The 14,058-nt window shown below is 39.3% G+C and overlaps 1 pseudogene; it reads left to right on the top strand.

The window, feature by feature from the left end:
* The window catches only part of LOC143692267 (S-adenosylmethionine synthase-like), a 16,905-nt pseudogene extending 2,847 nt beyond the window's left edge, over positions 1–14,058 (top strand).

Here is a 14,058-nt window from a genome sequence, read left to right as displayed (position 1 = left end):
TTAAGACAAAAGCAACAGGATACTTTTGTCTCACCCCCAGTTCTCCCAAAAGTGGAAATGGGCATTTGAAATCCCCTACCATGCAGACCAGTCTATAGACTGGCTCTTCTTCCCAAGAAGAACACCTCTTTAGTAAGATATCTGCCTCCAGCTGTATCAGAGCATGCATCCAGGAGCACCTGGAACACTTGCACATACCCTATACACTTATATTTTCCAGGTCTACAGCCTTTATCCCCAGCAATCTCACAGGAATCTACAACCTGTTTGTTGTGGTCTAGAAATGGTACTCCCCAACTCTGTTCCCCCCCCTAGACTCTTCCAAACCACATGCAGATTGCTTGGCTTCCCCTCCCTTTTACCCCTCCAGGAATGGAGTTGAGAATTGAAGGTACAAAAGGTGAAAATTGGGTTGAGACAAGACTAATTTGCTGGAAACAGCAATGAGATAAGGTATAATAATGAACACACAGCAACAATAGTAAAAACAAAACTATTAAGAAAAGAGAATAATTTGCATGCAAAAATGCTCACCATGAACTGGGAGAATGAACAATGCCTGACAGCTTCCCCACACCATCATACTTTTTGTTCTTCCAAAAACAGATGCCCTTCCCCCTGGAAGTGAGAAAGTCCCTTTTCCCCACTGCAGGCAGTGACATAAAGTGGTACCAAATAACCTGATTCTTGGCCACGTCCCCTCCTGCTGATTTGGGCTGGAACCAGAACACCATTGTTTCTATAAACCACACTATTGGTTCATCTGTGTTTGTGAAAGTTCTTTTTGAGCTTGACCAAACTTCCAGCATTGAATTCATGAACCACGCTATTCGTGAATCTGGCACCGCTAATGTGGCCGGGTTTCTGGTGTAACCCTTGCTATCTCTGCACCTGGGATCCCACGGAACATGACCAGACTTACAGTGCCTGGTTGTTTACAATGAGAAATGAAGCCCAGATGCACCCAGCCCCTCTGGTCTCCCAGGACCAGCTGGAATGCCAGAGGGTTTATTTTCTGCTATATTTCTATAATCTTGATGCAGCACTCAGAAAAATTTACTTTGCTTTGTATGTATTTTTTTTCCTTTTACATTCAAGGTTGGAATTGCAGTATATCCTATTAAGGAGTATTTGTTGAATAAGAATATTTTGTAAGATAAATCACAGAATAGGTAAGGTTGGAAGGGATCACTGGAAGGTACCTAGTCTATCCTCTCTGCTCCAGCAGGGTCCCCTAGAGTATATTACTCAGCATTGTGTCCATATGGCTTATGAATATCTCCAAAGAAAGAGACTCCACAACCTCTCTGGACAACCTGTTCCAGTGCACAGTTACTTGCACAGTAGAAAAGTTCTTGCTCATGTTCAAGTTGAACTTCCTGTGCATCAGTTTCTGCCCATTGCATCTTGTCCTATTGCTCAATACTAAGAAGAGCCTGGACCCATCCTCTGATACCCTCTCTTCAAATATTTCTATGCAATGGTATGATCACATCTCAATCTTCACTTCTCCAAGCTGAACAGGCTCAACCTTTCCTTTTAAGAGAGATGCTCCAGTCTTCTCATCATCTCTGTCACCCTCCACTGGACCTGCTGCAGGAGCTCCATGTCTCTCTTGTCCTGGGGAGCCCAGAACTGGGTACAGCACTCCAGTGCCTCTGGAGGCTGAGCAGAGGGACAGGGTCACCTCCCTTGACCTCCTGGCAATGCTCTCCCTAATGCACCCCAGGGTCCCATTGGCCTTCTTGGCCCCCAGGGCACACTGCTGGCTCATGGACAGCTTGTTGTGCACCAGGACCCCCAGGTCCTTCTCCACAGAGCTGCTTCCCAACAGGTCACCCCCAGCCTGGGCTGGTGCCTGGGGTTGTTCCTCCCCAGGTGCAGGATCCCAAACTTGCCTCTGTTGAATTTCAGATGTTTCTTCTCCTCCCATTCCTCCAGCCTGTCAAGCCAGGTCCTTCTGAAAGGCTGCACTTCTCTGGCATGTTGGCCACTCCTCTGAACTTTGTAACATCAGTGAACTTGCTAAGGAAACATCTGCTCTTTCATCCAATTGAACAAGCTAAGAATCACTGGGCCCAGCATAGAACCTTGGGGGACACCCCCAGTGACATGCTCCCAAACAGACCCTCTGCCACCGATTAAAAACTCTCTGGGATCTGCCATTCAGCCAGATCTCCCTCCATTTCACCATCCATCCATTCATCCATCCATCCCTCCATCCATCCATCCATCCATCCATCCATCCATCCATCCATCCATCCATCCATCCATCTTCCATGTCCTGAGCTTACCTCTGAGCACATCAGAGAGTATTGAAATCCTTGCTGAAGTCACTGTAGAAAATATCCACTGCTCTCATCTGTCCAGGTAGTTGTCCCATTGTAGGAGGCAATCAGGTTGGTCAAGCATGATTTTCCTTTAGTAAATCTTTGCTAAATAAAAGTGAATCCTGATCATCTTCTTGTCATCCATTTGGATAGAAGTATCCTTCAGGATGAGCCATTCCATCACCTCTTCACATGGAACAATGTAAAGCACAAGTATTTTAGAATGCAGCATAACATGAATTCCTGATGGAGGAGACTGAAATCATTCATTCAAATGTTTTCCCATGCTTTGTATGAAGTATTTTATGTTAAGATGTAACTTGAGCTCACCATGTATTTATTACACAGAACTGAAATATTTCCAGGCACACAAATCTCTGTATAGCTAATATAATTTTCTACTGTATCATAATAAATTCTGAAACTAAAGAAAGGCAATGAAATAGCAAGTAGATTTCACAGGGCATTTGTGGTAGTTATTAACACAGTTTAAACTCTTCCTCTATATTGCACTTCTCCACAAACACTTAAGCAACCATTGTTTTCTGGAAAACTGGTGTTTTTTGGTGTTATGTCCTGAAAACTTTTGTTTCTAGGATTTAAAGGAAAAAAAAGGCAAGACAAAATCAAAAAAGGTGAAGATGATCTTTTTCCCTTCAACTAAGTCCTCTACACATATCACTTTCCAGAGGGGTGCTTTTCCCTGTTAGTGACTGGCCTGTTGCAGCACACTAGCTATCACTTGCATTGCCACAGGCTGAACCTTCTCCAATCATTGCAGCTGAGATATAATTTTGCTTTATTTTTTGAGGGTTGGCTTTGTCTCATTTATTTAAGTGCTCTGCCTTCATTACTGATTTTATTACCTCATGTACCTCACTACTAAGTGAGGTTACTTAGTAGTGTCCTAAGGTGAAGTCTTGCCTCTTCCTAGCATTGAAGACTTCAGATGAACACACATCTCTTGTGAGATGTTTGCTGGTGGCCTGGTAAGGAATGTAGTTTACTTGTGATGGACAGTTGTAAATCCTTCTGTTGTCAGCAAAGTTGCACCTGTGTTTCACTACCACTCTTGCTGCTGTTTAACATGCTTAGGTTTTGGAGCATCATTTTCAGAAGTGACAAATGATTTAGAGAAGCTGAACTCACCATGATGTATAGCAGCAGCGTAGAGCTGCTCAGAAGGACAAGGTTTTTTAAGACCAGACACAACTGTTGTTATTCCTAGGCAGCTTTTTGACACTGCTGGGTTCAGGTGCTCCAGTGTGTTGTTGCCCTATGTTCTGAAACTAGCCAAAGGGAAAAAGTGCTTCCAAATGGACAGCACTTCTTTGCTTAGTTTGGATACTTGAGTCTATCTGCTTCCTACTAGTGTGTGTCCATCAAGACAAAAAGTATGAGTCTTTAAAATGAATTGTGAGAGCCTGACCATTAACAAATCAAAAATTTATTGAGCTAGGGTATAGCTTTCAGTTTCAGAATTCAAGATAATGAGCTTGTAATGAACCCACCGTCTTCATCCCTGTTTCTACAGAGAGTGCTATTTTGTTGCTCTACAGCTCCTGACTTAGCCACAGTATTGTGGAAGGAGAGACCAGTTCTTCCACCTGGAACTGTATTGAACATTTGTTCTCACATAAAGAGAGATACATTTCTGCACAGCTCACTACTGCAGCTGAGTGAAAAGTATGGACGTTATGCCTAGTTGAAAACATCATTTATCCTACAAATTCAAATAAAATTTGTGTTCTGTGTTAATATCTTATAATGCTATTTAGTTAGCATTTAGAATAAGGAGTAAGAATGGAGGCTCAGGGAAGTCTGCAAGAACACTGAACTTTGGATTACCTATGTTCACATTTCTTTCATAATGATACATTTCTACACAATTTAGGAGGTTACCCGTACCAAAGTCTTAGGAAAGAAGTCTCTGTAGCAGTGCATTATAAAAGCCACCTTACGATAAGCCACCTTACAAAAAGCCACCAAACAGTCTTACCTATTGAACCTTTGGGGAACAAACAGGAGGAGCAATGACTTCAGCTGTTTGCATTAAGACATTAACCTTTCCACTTCACCTGCCTGTGTTTCTTCTGTAGTCCAGTTGCTTTGGTTCTTTCTCACTTGCAGGCCTGCTAAAGATATTGAAACATGTCAAAAAAAAGAAAAACTATTTCTTTTTGCCTAAGAATCTGTTGCTGAAGGACATTCTGGTAAGTAAAAATGCTGATTGTATCTTTGCTTTTATTGATGCTCACAGAGAAGAATGCTGTCTGATGAAAGTTCAGTGGTATCTCCCCCAATGGAGAAAAGAAAAAACAAATTATTTATTTCCAATAGACTTTGGATTAATGTCTTTGTTTGCTTGACTAGAATTGGTCTTATTTGTTTAGCATGCAATATAATCTGACATAGGTAACTGTAAACTTTTGCTCAAGAAAAGCATGGATCAGTCTACAGGTAGAAAAGGAGCTGCCATATGTACTAGTGTTGCAATTTCATTTTATTTATTCTGTAATAAAAAAATCACTTAATGAAAAAAAACCATTTTATGCACAAGTATATTATAGGTGATCTTTGATTCTCTGGAATGTTTGGAATATTAAGCATTAATTCACATCAGAGCTGCATTCTAGATACTGTTATAATACTGCATATGTCTATTTGTCATGGTTTTGGTAACACAAGTTTACAACAAGTTTAGGACGTATAAAACCATTGTATTTTCCAGGTCTTGAACTCTTGTTGCTCACTAAATTCAGCTATTTGTCATACAGCTTTGTTTGCAATAATATTTATCTAGAAGCTGCGGTAACTGAGTCACTGGAGGAAGTTTGGGCCTCCAAGACACATGGGAATGACTTAAATTTATAGTAAAGGTAGTGCTTTCAAATTGAGCATTTTAATGTTAAGAGTAAAACTAACATAACATCTTACTTTCCATAACAGAAAAAATGAAAAAAAAAAAAAAAAGATAATTAGTGATAAACAGAGAGTGGTATCAAACACTAAAGGTTTGTTGCGACTTTTTCTTGTGTATCCATATTCTAACTCATTAGAGGGGAATGGTACAATGTGAGACCAGCTATACTAGCTGTCCTGCCCCTAATGAGCAGCCTCCCAGCTCTGAGACCTCTGCAGCACCTGGCACCATATCGTGAGCTAGCCCTCGTTTGCTGTAAACCAGCGTACTGCACATTGTAATGGTGCACAAGGGCAATAAAACTTACCAGTGGTTAAAGGTTATGCCATTCCTGCTTGAGCCTTGCACCCTTTGGTGGGAATGAGTTTCTCAGTCATCAGAACTCAGCTTACCTCAGGGTATCAGCCTGGCCAGATGACATGGCATTCCTGATTTTATGCTTGCTTGCTCAAATGACTTCTGGGTCTGAAATTATGACTACATGTTGTTTTCTGCCCTTCATCTTACATCCTTGTGTCTTCAAGCAGTGAAGCATTTTTATCAGTGAAGGTGAAATATAACTTATGGAATTGATCAGAATTCTTAACCTTTGAGTAGCAATAAATTCCAGGAAGATAATGCTCTAAGTGGGAAATAATGCAGCACAAGGAGCTGAAGACAGGATGTACAGCTATCAAGATGGTGGGGTTTTTGTTTTGCTTATTTCCAAGCACCTAAATGGTTGGACTTTGGAAATGTTTAAGAAATGCAGTTACGTGCTTACCTTTAACTTTCTTGGGAAAAATGCTAGAAATAAAATGTAAAAAGTACAGAAATTGCTAATTCATGTTGTGAAAATTATGTCAGTGAAGAAGCAACCTGTGCACTTCCATAAGGAAATCTCATTAAGACATTGAGACCACTGTAGCCTATGTGAATAAAAGGACCTCATTTATTTTTAACACTCAGGCTTTTCTTCTGGTTATACTTTGTATTTGAGTGTGGTGGTATGGATGGCAAAATGGTTCATCAAAACTACCTGCTAGCATTTCTGCCTTTTCCTTGCTTTTAGATTGTGATGAAAGAAAATTACCATTCTCATACTAAACTTCTGTTTATACTTAAACCCTGCGTTGAATTACAGATCTTTTGGAATACAGAATAACTCTACTCTTGATTTATAATTTCATCCTGATGTTTGTGTGTTTCCTGGGCCAGATTATCCGTAAAAGTAAATAAGTAGTTTAAAGTGGATATTCAGTTATGCCTCTTCATTAATTTTCTCTGTAGGCCCTCAAGACATGCTATTTTCAACTGGCAATTACAAGTATAATAATATGACTGTTACAAACTATGTGGGCATCTGGCTCACTAATACAGAGATGCAGCTGTAGATCCAGCTGTGTGCTTGTGTGGCTGAACATATTTTGGATGGCTTTTTTTGTAATGATGGTGAGTGAAAATTAATTCATATACCTCATGTTTGTTTTGCAGATATGCTACCTCTCTCAACTTGTAGTTTTGAAATAATAACATGGATTGCTCATACTGGTTCAGTCATCCTAATGAGACAATCCAAATTTGTCCCCCAAATTGTTAATTAACTTTTAACAAACCAAATGCATTTGGTATACTCAGGTCTCATGTGGAAAATAGGTGATAGGTGCTAAAGACGTAGCAGGTAAAGGTAAAACGTAAAGGTAAAACCTTTTTTCTCCAGTGTTTTTTTCCCAAAACAGAAAGACCAGCACTTCAGAAATGTAACTAAAACATGGTGAGGGGGCAATGCTTGACCCTGAGAAAATGTTTGCAGAAGCTTTTCTGAACCTGAACGAGCCAGATAGCATTGCATAATTGCAGGAGCAGACTTCAATATAATGTACTCTTTGTAGGGATAGCAATTCCGCCTGTCATCCACAAAAATTGACACGTGATATTTCTGAGGTCCACACTCCAGGTACAGAAGGGATAAACACCTGCAGAAGTGCAGATGTCTGACAGTTATAAGATGCAGATGAAAACAGGTAATGCACACAGAAAATGCAACACAAAGTTTAAAATAAAAGAGGAGAACAATGCAAAACTGCAAAAGAAAGATCTTAGCTTAAATACTTCTTCCAAAATTACTGCAAGAGTATTTCATTCTCTTGAAATTATCCTGATTATTTCAGATGCCTTTTCAGGTATTTTTCATTGTCCCCTCACCAAGGAGGCTGCTGGCCTGTGCAGGTGATAGTAAAATGTCAGAACTGACTTGAGGCAAGAAATGACAACAGGGTAAGATGTACCTTTCAAGGTGTAAGTTGATAAAATTGCTTCTTGGCTGATGTCCAAAAACCATAAGTCTCTAAATCACAGGAAATTACATTTTATTAAGAACTTTTTTTTTTTTATCACAAGAAAGAAATGTGGTATCTGTCTTATTTTTATCTTCTAGATGAGCTATTTTATCAGATAAGTGGTGCTGTTCTAGATGCTCATCTCAGAATTGATCCAGATGACAAGGTTGCCTGTGGTAAGTACAATACAGACAGAAAAACAGATTAATGAAGTACAACATGTAATCAATGTTGATATAATGTCTTTTGTTCCAGAATTCCTCCAATAGCTGGCTGCCAGTCAAGACTTTCACAGCCAGTAAAGAGCTCAGCTGTGGCACTCTGATTCAGAAGAGAAGGAAAAGGAGGACAAAAGCCACAAAAAATGAACAGAATAAAGGAAAGACATAGTACTCCAGTGCAAACTAAAAATTATGAAATGTAAGAAGTACACTAGGTGGTATCATGGACAAGTAGATTTGTCAGGGTGGATGTTACTCAGGAACCTAAGAAAATCAGGGAAAAAGTGAAGTGTGGAAAGATGTATGTCAAAGCACATGTCTTCACAGAGAAGTTAGGGCAATGCCCTTGTTTACAGAAGGATAAGATCATTTGAATGTGATTCTGATCAAGGTGGCTTGCTATTTTGTGTGACTTTCCATTAGGACTATGCACAGATGTTGTCACTTGCAATAGAGGCTGTGAACATGTTGCCAAATTGGAATGAGCTTGATTGCCAGAGAAAATGAACATAGAAAGGGAATGTACCTAAAGAGCTTTCCAAATGCAGTGATTTTATTTCTTGAACAAGCCACCAAGGCCATAGTTACAGCACAGAGGACTAGCTGCATTTCATGAACACAATGATCTAATATTTTTCATCTGAAACATCTCATGTTGATGCACAGATGTGAGAAGTGAGATGTGAGGAGAGGGTTTATCATATGTGTTAGACTTGATGAAGTTTGTATTTCAGTACTTCAGGCAGTTATGCTTCTAAAACTGCTGAATAGTTGAAGATGGTAACAGAGGAATGCTGCAAAAATGTCAAGGAAAAATTTGTGTAAGACATGTGAGAAACAGGTGTGACATGATGACATAGACCTAGTAGATCATATTGTTGTACCAAGTTTTTTTGTTATTGTCTGCTATATGTTTTTACATAAAACAGAAAGATTTGCAGACCGGATGGACTCCTGAAACAAGCAACAAACTAAAACATTAAATGATTCTGCACAAATCTCTAATGAAGTTGCACAGCTTCTTGCTCCAAGATCTTGTCAAAGATAAAAGTTTTTGTGGTTGCCAAGGACAACTGGGTGAATTACTGTTATAAAAATATATCGAAGACTGGTAACACCATCTGTTAATAAATTATGTTCCTTTGGCTTCAGGAAAACACTGAGCTGAAATTCTTGTATTTGGAGAAACAGTCCTACATACTTGATCTGTTCTTATAGACATCTGCTTCTGGCCAATGTGAAGATAGGATAATTGGCTATGACAGACCCTGAATGCATGCAGCTTTTAAATGTTCATATCAGCTAAAGAGAGGAGTCATTGCACAAAGACCCGTAAGTGTCCTAAGGCTTTACTTTGAGTTTCCCCTGTGATTAGTCCTTTGTTCACAGAACAATCTTCAAGATCTCTCTGTAAAATAGGATACATTAAATTCTGAGATTTTACTGACATATTTTTCTTTTGTGTGTGGCAAAAACTGGAATGATTTTGCTCTGTGGAGGGATCACATCCCAGGCTATAGTAGATTATCAACAAATTGTAAGAAGGACCCTTAAGAGGATAGCATATCATGACTCTTCCAAAGGTGAGTGAGATGCATGGTGCTGATAATACCAATTGTGGATTAAAATGATGGATGGGCCATTCACTTAAGAATTGAACTTAATGAGCCTTGCAGGTCACTTCCAACTCAGAATATTCTGTGATTCTCTGTGATTCCCCAATGAGATCCTACATGTATTCATTCATGGGTCTGTTCTGTATGTGGCCAAAGTAATGTTTTTATGGTCTTCTGAAGAATAAAATGAAATGTGTATTCAGGTCTGGGAGAAGACTCACAACTGTTGTTGATATGTATTTCTCACTGATGATATTGATGGAGCTATTTTAAGGTGGCATGTTTGTAGAAGACTTATTCTTGAAAGTGTCAGGTATCTCTTGCATTTCTGATGCAGAGAGCTAGTATTTGGCCAAATGTCAGAAGGTGGTTACATCTGTAGCTTTGTAAATGAAAGCTTTAACACTGATGTTCCTTGTCCTTGGGGTGGGCAAACCTGTGACATTGGAAGCTCACACCAGAGGAATTCTTCATGTATTCTTTATATGCATCCTGAAGGAGTTTCCTTCCAGCAGCAGAACTACTTACATCACTACTCCCCTTCAGTCTTCCCTTTTCATGTATGACGTGTACTTTTTCCTCTAATTCAATTGAGTTCTACAACATAGTACAAGAAAAACTGAATACCAGTTTCTGGTAACATTTTCCAAACTCCTCTCCCAGGTTTAGTAACCAAACAGTTTGAACCCTAGTCAAAATAAGCAATGTCATAACAAACAATAGCATAATAAGCATAAGAAGCTTTGGCAGGTATCTTGTGGAATTACCTGTATCCTATCAGTTTCAAAAATTCAAGTTTGGCTTAATCACACTAACCTACCCACACCCTGAAACTGTTAAATAAATGTGCTGATTGCTTCTGTTAGCAATAAAAATGTAGTATAGAAAACTTACATGCATAGAATTTTAAAACTTTTAGCCAAGATAACTAGATAATCCTTAAAAACTTCTCTAGCAATTTGGGAACTCTCAGGAATATATGAGATAACTTTACAGTGAGACTGGACTATAACACTTGCACAGTTCTAGTGACCCTAGAACAACAGTGTAAAGAAATCAAGAAGGCTGTCTCCCATGGCAAGACTAATGATGACATTTGGAGCAGGGCACCAGGTAATTCCAGGTACTTACCTCTAGTTTAGGTACAAGCAGTTAAAATGACAATGGACGGGAGCCTTTCTTTAAAAACTACTGTGCAAATTGCAAGGATCAGCAGTTGAGCACTGTGCACTCTCTTAATCACCGGAAGTGTGAACACAGCCTTCACCAGTTTCAAGGAAAGTGACTTTCCCCATATTCAGTGTCCTTAACAGGATAGAGCTACATTTAAGATCAGTCAGTAAGTTCCTGATCTTTCAAGTCCTTTAACCTGGCAAAAATTTCTGTGTCATTTGTGGGGATAAGACAGAGCAGTCTTGATGCGCTTTATGTTAATGAAGCCTTTGCAGTGGGATCTTGCATATGTGTAAGGCAGAGCCATTCTGGGGAACCAGCCCCTGTTGTGGCTGTAATTTTTGCACATAAATGTAATTTTGGGCTGGTTGAATGTGAAAGGTATTAACTCTGGATATTACTGCTGTCTCTTGCTAAGCTTGGGTGATTCTGAAGTACTATGAGACAAAGACAGGTGCAGAATGGAAAGAGAACATGGAAATGGGTGGCTTATTTCCCCATTTTTCCATGCAGTTCCCCAGTTTTTAATGCAGGGTTTGATGTTAGGCTATGCCACTGATGAAACTGAGGTAATGTATGTCTTTAGCAGTCTCTGGGCACACAAACTGATTGCAAGCATAAGGGCTCTGGAATGGTATGGAACACGGCCCTGGGTCAGACCAGATGGGAAAACACAGGTTTGTACCGTATGCATATTACAACTCACTTTGTAAAGGTGAGAAGGAGCAGAAATCATTTACCCTGTCTGCTACTATATTAGAATTTATGTTTGTCAAAAATAGTGTGGTAATTCTTGTGTTCCAAGGTGATGTGAGTTTCATAAGGTATGTTTGGATATAGGAGATATGTTTGTTTACTCTATCACTGTCTGAGCAGGTCTCTTCAAAACAATACTTCTATTTTCCTTGTCTTCCCCTGGAGATAAGGAACATTAACAAACATTAGCAACAATCAGGTTAGGGTTTTTTTCTGAATAATTACCAGCTGCTGACAGCTGTGTTGCTGCACTCAGTGGATTAGTCACTGAGCCTACTGTAAGACTGATGCACTTCTGCTGTTTCAAAGACAGTAAGTTCTCTGTTTTCTGGGCTGTGAAACCTGCAGGACAGGAAAGGCAAAGCATTCATGTGCTGTTTCCAGAACAGCAAAGTGTTCTACTCTTAATTTCTGTAATTTAGTGTGGATTAAGTTCACCAAGTGCACTTAATGTATTTCTGCTCTTGTTGCAATACCACATGGATTGTGACCCTGCCTCTTGTTAGGATTGTACAGAACAAGTCAACAGGCTGATATATGATATATCTATTCAAGCATGTTTAAAAAACAGGAAAACAGAGAGACCACTTTAGTTTGTAAGAAAACGGGTACTAAGGATGGAACAATGCCGATTTATACTTGCATGTGCATAAGCCATGTAGAAGAGAGCAAAAGGTACAGCCTATCATATGATCTACAGTTGTTCATTTTAGCAGGGCTCTCCAAAACTTATTGCTAATTCACACTTTGAAATTATGTTAACATAGCAAAACAGATTATTGATTAGCCTCAGCTGCTAAAATCAAAGGATTTTGTAGCTTTGGTGTCATTATTTTACTTCTCTGTGGCAATGCATGCAATACCCTGTAGTTAACCCTTTTGGTAGTGTTTTTACCTTCCCACAGTGAGTTTAAGCATTGACAACAATCCATAATTTTTCATCCCATTTCCTTTCATCTGTTTACATTTAGCTGCAGAAAATAACTGTGAGGTTCACCTTGCAGAAAGGTGCTTTTGGCCCTGAGTGATCATTTTGGCCCTGAGTGTTCATCGTCCTTTTTTTTTTCCTCACTAGTCCTTCCAAGTGAAAAGTTTGTAGAAGGTGGTCCTAAGGTATGGTACTTTGATAAACAACAGCCTATGCAGACTTGGACCCCACCACATGCTTGTAAATGTTCTCTTGAAATGTATGACATTTAACCAAAAAGTCTTTGCATTTTTAAGGAAGCTTCAGTTATTTCTACTGGAGCTTTCCTACTGGACAGTTGTCACCTAAACTGAAGCTATACCTGCTCAGAGAGCCACATGTACACATTCCTGGGTCTTTGTTTTGCTTCTGGAAAGTATTTTAAATAAGGGAAACCCAATTGTTAAGTGCTAAAGTGGCTGTCTGGCAGTGTCTCTTCACTTCCACAATAAAAATCAAAACCAGAAGTAACAATTAATCTGATATCTACACTGAAATTACTCACAAAGCTGAATGAATTTCAAGGAATACTTAACATAATAAGTATCAATAGTCGTTAGAATTTAACAACTGTTCTGCTTTCCAGGTGTTGGCATTAGATAAGAAAGCCATTGCTATGAAATTGTAAAAAGTTACGTTACACAAAACTGTTTGTGTAAAGAGTTCAAAGGGATTAAAACTATGAGGTGTGCTTTTAATCACACTGAAATAATGAAGGGATACCACATGAATTGAGAAATAAATGTTGGCTTTGCTCCCATGTTGCTTACTTGGAGATTTTAAAATAATGGATTAATGACATTTATCCTCTTTCAGGATGGAATTTCTCAGCATTCTGGAGTTCATTTATCAGCATGCAGTTGTCAGCTTTACTAATCTGACAGAGAGGCAGTATATTTCACTTGGTAGAGCAAGTTAGATCAACTCATAAAGTAGTAGGAGGCAGACAAAACCTATGTAAGAATTTGGGACCATTATCAGGGGCACAGGAAGGAAGAAAGAAGGAAAAAGTGTAGTATCACTTGTGTCACCACTGAACCATTAATATGAACTGAGCGAGAATTTCTCAGTACTCTTATGCTGAAAACATTGAGCTGAAGTTTCACTAAGCCCCTGCTTCCCATTTAGTATGTGTATCTAGGTGAAGCTTGTTCACCTTCTAGATTGTATGTGATCTGGTTTTGTCTCTCTAAGTTCTTAGCCTTCATCAAAGTGTTGCTGAGTGAAGACTCTGACCAATAACCCAGAGAGAGCACTTCATCATTGCTGATTTGAAGGGAGCATTTTTTTTTGTCATTCTTACAGTTGTGCTGCATTGTTAAAGGTTTTCAAAAGTGACTGCAGCACAGATGGCTTAGTACATTTCTAAAGAGTACTCCAGCCACCTAGTGAACTCTTCCATTAAGCATGGGAATGTGAACATTGTGAACAGAGTCATATACATGACAAATAGAAAAGAAAGCTGTTATTGAGATTGAGATTGAGATGAAGTCACCTTCATCATAAATCTCAATAACCTAGTATGGGATTAGATGAGCTGTTTGTCTTGTGAAAAAATTTAGTTATTTGTCCATCAGGCTGATGCTGGACTGACTGACCAGAAGCTCATTCTTGATAGGTACGGAGGCTGGGAGTCCATGGTGGAGGTGCATTCTCTGGAAAAGATCCCTTCCAAGTTGATAGTTCTGCAGCATATGCAGCCCCCTGGATTGCAAAATCTCTGGAGAAAGCTGGTCTCTGTCGAAGAGTATTAA

The sequence above is a fragment of the Agelaius phoeniceus genome, chromosome Z (genome assembly GCF_051311805.1).
Source record: "Agelaius phoeniceus isolate bAgePho1 chromosome Z, bAgePho1.hap1, whole genome shotgun sequence".
Lineage (NCBI taxonomy): Eukaryota > Metazoa > Chordata > Aves > Passeriformes > Icteridae > Agelaius > Agelaius phoeniceus.
The sequence above is the reverse complement of the archived record's forward strand: the minus strand, read 5'-3'. Positions and strand labels throughout refer to the sequence as shown.